We start from the raw sequence: 6461 nt of genomic DNA, 5'->3' as shown, positions 1-6461 counted from the left end.
CTGTGGGAGAAGGGGCAGCAGAGCTCCTGCAAAGCTCCACATGTCCAACCAGCCCCACTGGAAACCACTGTGGGTGTCTCTGTGTGCCCTGTGCTGGGCCAAGTGAGCAAACCCACACAGCACATTTGCAAAGAGGCTTTTTCAGCTCTGCCAGGGATGTCCAGGCACAGACTGAGCCATTAGGCAGGTTTCAGCTGGATGAATGGCAGTGCACAAACCCTGGTGTGTTGCATATGGAAGATGTTGGGCAGCAGCTGAAGAAGCAGCTCCTGGCCTCTGCAGGAACTTCTCCCATGGTGAAGAACCAGTCCCACCTGTGGCAGCTAAAAACACAGCTTTATCTGGGAAATGTGATTGCCAACAGATAAAAAGCAGTAGAAGAAGCGGTGATACAGCATATATTCAGAAACAAATCTCTTTTTGGCTACAGTGCCCGAGAGGAGTGCCACAAAATCCTCTTTAGCATGGCACAAATGGGACAAAGGCAAGCCTGATGCAACCTGGGGATTTATTCCTATTTGAAAAGGAAGCAACTAAAGTGTAAAGACTTTTAATGACCTCTGCTCTTCCCTTTTCCTTTGTCCAGTTAGCCCTTAAACACTCAGCTGCAGTCACCTTTCTAGTTGGTCAGCCAGTGCTGGATCTCCTGGACATTTCCCTCCCAGGTATTTGATAAACTGTAATTCATCACAATACCATCTTTGGGATTATTTTTTCAGATCCACCACTAATTTGGTGGGGCATATATTGAAACACTGATTTAAAGTATTGATCTTTATATAAGTTAAAAATTTGACATCTCCATATTCTAGATTCTTCTATCTTTCTTACCTATTTTATCTTCTGGATAAAATGGAGGCCCAAGTTTCCAGAGAGCAGAAAAAATATTTTATTTACCCCAGCCATAGGAAAAGCAAAGCGATCTCACTGAATATTTACATGAAAAATTCAACTTTGCACATCCTTTTACAATCCAGAACACCTCAGATCCAAAATACAAAATATTTACATGCCCTTAAGCTGGCCAAATATGACTCTTTGTTACAGCAAAATAAAAAAAAGTCCAGCTTGCCCCAGGAAGCACCTCCTTAACTTAATACCATGCTCCTCCTGAAGTTCTCATTTGACATTGAAAAAACCAAAGTTTTTTTCTCAAAATCAGAAATCAGCCAGCCTGATTTTGAGAAATGGCTATCTTATCTGAAACCTCATCATCCCTATCCTCCTCTCACAAAAAAAAACCCCAAAAAAACAAAAAACACACACAAAAAAAAAAATTAGACTCAACTCAGCAGTTATGTGGAATGGAAAATTACAACTCCAACAATTAAACTTTGATAAAAAGTCTAAAAAAAGTTATAGTGGGAAGCGTCAGGTGAGTTTAAGTGAAAAAATCACTACCTGCTTCACCTGTAATGTCTTCATTATTAGGACCTTGGATATTACATTGGTAGTTGCTCAGATTAATATTCCTACATTAATCTCTTTTAGTGATATTGAAAAAATGCCTGTGAACTAATAAGAACTCAGCACATGGGAGGATCAGATTTGATATAAATGAAGTGTTTTTTCTGGGTCTTTGGCACGTAGCTACAACGCATAAGAAGCAGAAAATAGGACAAAACTGTCAAAGTAATATGAAAACACGTGATAGTGGTTTATTAAAAGACTTACAGCTGAAGAATATGAATGCCCCCTTTTTTGCCTCTATATGTGATGTACCATCCTATCTCCCATAGCTCTTTGAAGGCAGAGGATCCAGAAGTAACAGCTGAAATCTCAAACCAAAAAGCCAATGAACTGGAATATTCCCTCCAGAAGGGATGATGTGGTTTTATTGAAAGCACTCTCCAAGTGGCTGGCTCCCAGAGAGTGGTGGGGGAGCCAGCCATCTCTTGGAACAGATTTGGCATAAATGAGGAATAATCCAAGGCAGCATCCATGCCAAGCCTCTTGTCATTGCTCGATGGCACGGCTGGGATGTTTGGTCTCTGGACCCTGACTCCAGCAGCACAGGCTGCCCTGGCCAGCAGCTTCACTTCACTCCACTGAAAACAAGGAATCAAGAGGACCACTACTGGGATTTTCATGAAGGAGCCTGGTGGGGCTGAATGAAAGGGAGCCTGAGCTGCAGGGAGGAGATTACAAGGCAGCATTGCCAGCTAATGCTGCTGGAAACAACACTTGTGATAGCATCTCCTCTGCTGGGAATGAGCAGGAATGCCAGCCAAGCCTGCATTCCAGTAGACTGAAGGGTTATTTGAGAAAAAAAGACATCAGATAGCCTGAGTGGAAGATCTTGCCCTTGCCAGTCAGCCTGATGTAGGTGAGCTGCTATATTTACAGATGCATTGGTTTACAGAAACACAAAATAACTCCAAGTAACTGCAAAAGCACCAACAGGCTTACCCAGTGTAAATAAACACATTGTGCTTACAAACTAGTGGGTTTCTTTAGCATGCAGTACAGGGGCTCAAGACCTTACAGAACAAAAGAAAATAGAGTACATAAGGAACTGTGATGTTTGTTTCACTGCACACTATATACATAACATAAACTTTGTATCCACATTTACAAATAAGTCTTTATTGCTTTCCATCTGCAAATTGCCAAGTTGTACATCAACAATTGGTTTAGTTTCAGAGAAAGTCGCACAGGAGAGACAGAATTATTTGCAAAATAAAATTAATTGTTGATGGTCCTGTCCTCATCATTTGATAAAGGAATATTTCACTGAGCTTCAGCATGCAGAGTACCAGCATGGTCCCTGCTGTGATCTCGCTCAGGGAAAGGTCAGCTAGCCAGGGAAATCATATTTACTTTTGGAGCATTCAGCTAACATAAGCAGCCAGCTGGGAAAAAAGTGTCCAGTGACTCAGAGGGAAATGCTTCTACAGCCCCAACATGAATGGCAGCTATGAAGGGTTAACAATGAGAAATGGTGCAAGATGGTTCAATCAACAGATCTGTGCCCACTGCTCCAAAAAGAAAGCCCTGACGTTCCCAAAGTAGGGAGGATTCTCCAAAGCATTTAAAGCCATTCTCTGTTTCACAGATGAAAAGGGGCATACACATCCATGTTACCATGGAGAAAATGACATCTTTCCTCTCCCCTACTTGTGGATTTCAGGCTTTGAACTTTAGATTAATACAGGTCATTTTTTGCCTTTAGCTACCCTTCACCACAACACAGATGGTCCTGAAACTGTAAAGTTAAACCATTTACTAATGGACCCATAGGGTTAGATTCAAACCCCAAACATTACACAAAAACTTTCAAACCTTTGGTACATTTAAACCTGGCATTGCATTTTGCACAGAACCTATTTTTCTAACATGTTGGATCAAATTCTGAAGCCTGACCACTTAGGTCAGACTCTGATAGCTTTCACAAGAAACAGCATTTTTTTTTCTTCCTCTAAGAGCCACAAATTAATAGATTTTGTATGAAGACAGGAATGGGACTCTTTCTAGCATTTAAAATCTGGATTCAAATCCATATTTTACACGTTGGGTCTAGCCCACAATCCAACTCATTTGGCAACGTTTTCTCCTCTAATTGAGATATCTAGTTCAACACAAATGAAATACTTCCACAGTTAAAGATGACACTAAAAAGCTTTTTTCCAACATTTAACTGAAATTAATTTTAAAGCAGTAAAAATCTGAGTACAGAATGATGTCACATGCATGGACCAATTTCATTCTAACATTAGGCTAAGTCAAATGAACAAAGGTAATGAAGGTGAGAAGAGTAGCAGTGGTTTTAGCTGAAATTAGTACCTTCAGCACTTATGTTGAAATAGGTAATAATCTCCTAATCTTTATTTTGATAAGTGGTTTATTTCTATATACACATTAGCAGAAGGACTTCAAATAATTAGCAAATGAAAAGGGGGATCTAAAAATTCTAAAAAAGGGGAGATTTGAAAATTCAAACTTCATTGGTCCTTACACTGTTCTCTTTAATATTAAGTTTTGGATACTGAACATAATTTCACCCACAAATACATTGCTCATGCCCTGAGTGTTAATCTGACTGGTGTTCTCTAAAAAACTGAGAACTTTTCAAGTGTAGAAGCAGTACAGAACAGAGACTGTGCAAAAATGGTATTTGCTTGTTCCTCATGCACCAAACCATCACACTGTGATTCCACAGCTGCTCCCAAGGGTCCTCTTGGATACCACCATGAATGAGTCCCTGCCCCACTACTCATGGAAGCCAGGGCTCAGGCAGGGCTCAGGGAGGGAGAGGAGCTTCCATTTCTGCCCTCCACACTTAGCCAAGGCAGTGCCAGGAAACTCAGAGCCAGAATTCAGGACTGACCTTGGTTCCCATTTGTCTCTATAGACAAGAGCAGCTGCTCACCACCACACCCCAAAACACCTGAAAAAACTCTGATCTGAGGAGTTAACCCCTATCCCGAGTCCTGCTTTATCAACAACATTTTCTGCTAACATCATTGGAGTAGAAAAGATCTCATGGGTCATTGAATTTGAGGTTCTTTATCATAGAAACTACATCACAAAATCTCTTCCATAAAATTACCAAGCATAGTCTAATATTAAACAAAATTGTTTGTCACCACCACTCTTCCTGGGACACTTTTCCAGAACCTCCCAGCTGGGATAACTGGAAACTTACTTCTATTTTCTATCTTTAATTAATATGCCCCTGGGGATTTCTACTATGAGCAATGATAAGCAAGCCAAAAAGAGCTTAGTGTAATTCTTGAAACAAGAGCAAGGAAAGTCATTAGGAGAAGGTACCTCTTGGGAAGCAAGTTAGAAATTGAAGGTATAAGAGGAAATAAGCATCCATTGTTCTTATATTCACCCCTGACAGGTGTTAATTGAATTTCCTGGACCTACAAAAACTTTTATCTGGTTTGCTTTTATTATGAGAAACATGGTGCTATTATTTAGAACCAGGGGAAGTTGTAGCTTAACTCTCTTCTCACTGCCTAGACAAGAACATGCACTTCAGATTTATGGATGTCAAAGAACTGAGTGATGTTTGTGGAGACTGTAACAGAAAATTTTAGGTGTAATCCAGTCTATAAAATGCTCTAATTTAATTTATTTGTAATAGAAAGTGATATATGTTTTCATTGGTGAAATCTGCCATTTTCTAGCCAATTCTAGTTGCAAGAGGGAAAGGATATAAAAACTTGAATTTAAGTTTAATTTCTGAGTTTACAAATGACTCAGCCTGCATTCACACACCAGTCCCTTATCCTCTTACTGTCTCCATTTCCTCATCTCTAAAATATGGGTAATAATATTTCTGTATCCCTGGAGTGTTTCTTAGGCTTAATTAATTCAATGCTTTGCAAAGTGCTTTCTGATACAGAGATGGGAGTGCTACACATATCCAGAGGATTCCATTTGAGACTATTTGTAAATAAATAAGCCTGTGCTTTCTAGGTCTTGTTTTTAATTCAGAATAAGACTGACCTGGCTGCAAGTGATTTTCTCTCATAGAAAGACCTCTATGAAAGCCAGGTCTGTGGCTAGCATTGTCTCCCAGGCCAGTAGCCCTGCCTTGCCTGGGGAAGGTGAGAATGTGGCTGCAGGCCAGATCCCTGGTGCACAGAGGGAGGGAATTGGAGCACCAGGCCCCGGGCCAGCACTTGCCCACCAGAAATGCACTTTTCCCATAGAAAGCCAACAGGACAGTGCAGGCACAGGAGTCCTGCTCCACGGAGTGCTCTGCAGCTGTCCTGCTAGGAAAGGAGTGGGACACAGGGCAGAGAGCTCTGCAAGAGCTCAGGGGCCCCCTGGACCTCGAAGGAAGGGGAAGCAGAGGTCAGAAATTCTGGCTGGTGCTGTGCTGCATTAGGTCTATAGCTCCCCAAGTCAGATTGCCTCAGGCACAACACCATTTTTGGAGCTGACTCTCCACTGCAAGGCTGAAGATGGGAGGCCCAAAATGGGATCAAGGATTTTCATCTGGAGTTTAAATGTTTCTGTGGATTCATCTGCAAATGCATGTGGAGTGGGGAGCAGTGATTTCCCTATTTATTCCTCATCAGGAAGGGTCTGTTACTCTCTACACTGGAATTAACTAGCATGCTTTCCTGCAATACATCTGTTAAAGCTGATTTTGTTCCTACAGATGAAAATCTCTCAGAAGGTGCCTGCTATCTAGCCATAATGCATGTTTAAAATGAGAGAATGGCTTGTCACAGAAAAGTGTGGCCAAGAAATTTAGCAGCAAGTTCAGATTTGGGAAGGCCAGGATCCATTCCTTATCCTACCATAGGCACAAGAGCAGAATTTGTATTATCTGCAGAACTCCTCCTTGGGAATGCTAAGTGCCTCACACTATTTTAAGTCACCCCCATCTTTGTGTCTCAATCCCCCATGTGCAAAATGGGAGACAATAGCAAAGAAGTCTCACAGGGACTGTGAGATGATGAGATGCTAAAGAGAGGCCATATGTGTTCCTAAAATAAATA

General features: G+C 41.3%; 1 long non-coding RNA gene across 1 annotated transcript; it reads left to right on the top strand.

Moving 5' to 3' along the window:
* The first annotated feature begins 396 nt into the window (after positions 1-396).
* LOC135443745 (uncharacterized) lies at positions 397-3165 on the top strand. The gene is made up of 3 exons (XR_010439106.1): positions 397-484; positions 587-665; positions 1740-3165. It is a non-coding gene; the product is annotated as an uncharacterized LOC135443745 (long non-coding RNA).
* Positions 3166-6461: the final 3296 nt, after the last annotated feature.

Source organism: Zonotrichia leucophrys, chromosome 1 (assembly GCF_028769735.1).
Source record: "Zonotrichia leucophrys gambelii isolate GWCS_2022_RI chromosome 1, RI_Zleu_2.0, whole genome shotgun sequence".
Taxonomy (NCBI): Eukaryota; Metazoa; Chordata; class Aves; order Passeriformes; family Passerellidae; genus Zonotrichia; species Zonotrichia leucophrys.
The sequence above is the reverse complement of the archived record's forward strand: the minus strand, read 5'-3'. Positions and strand labels throughout refer to the sequence as shown.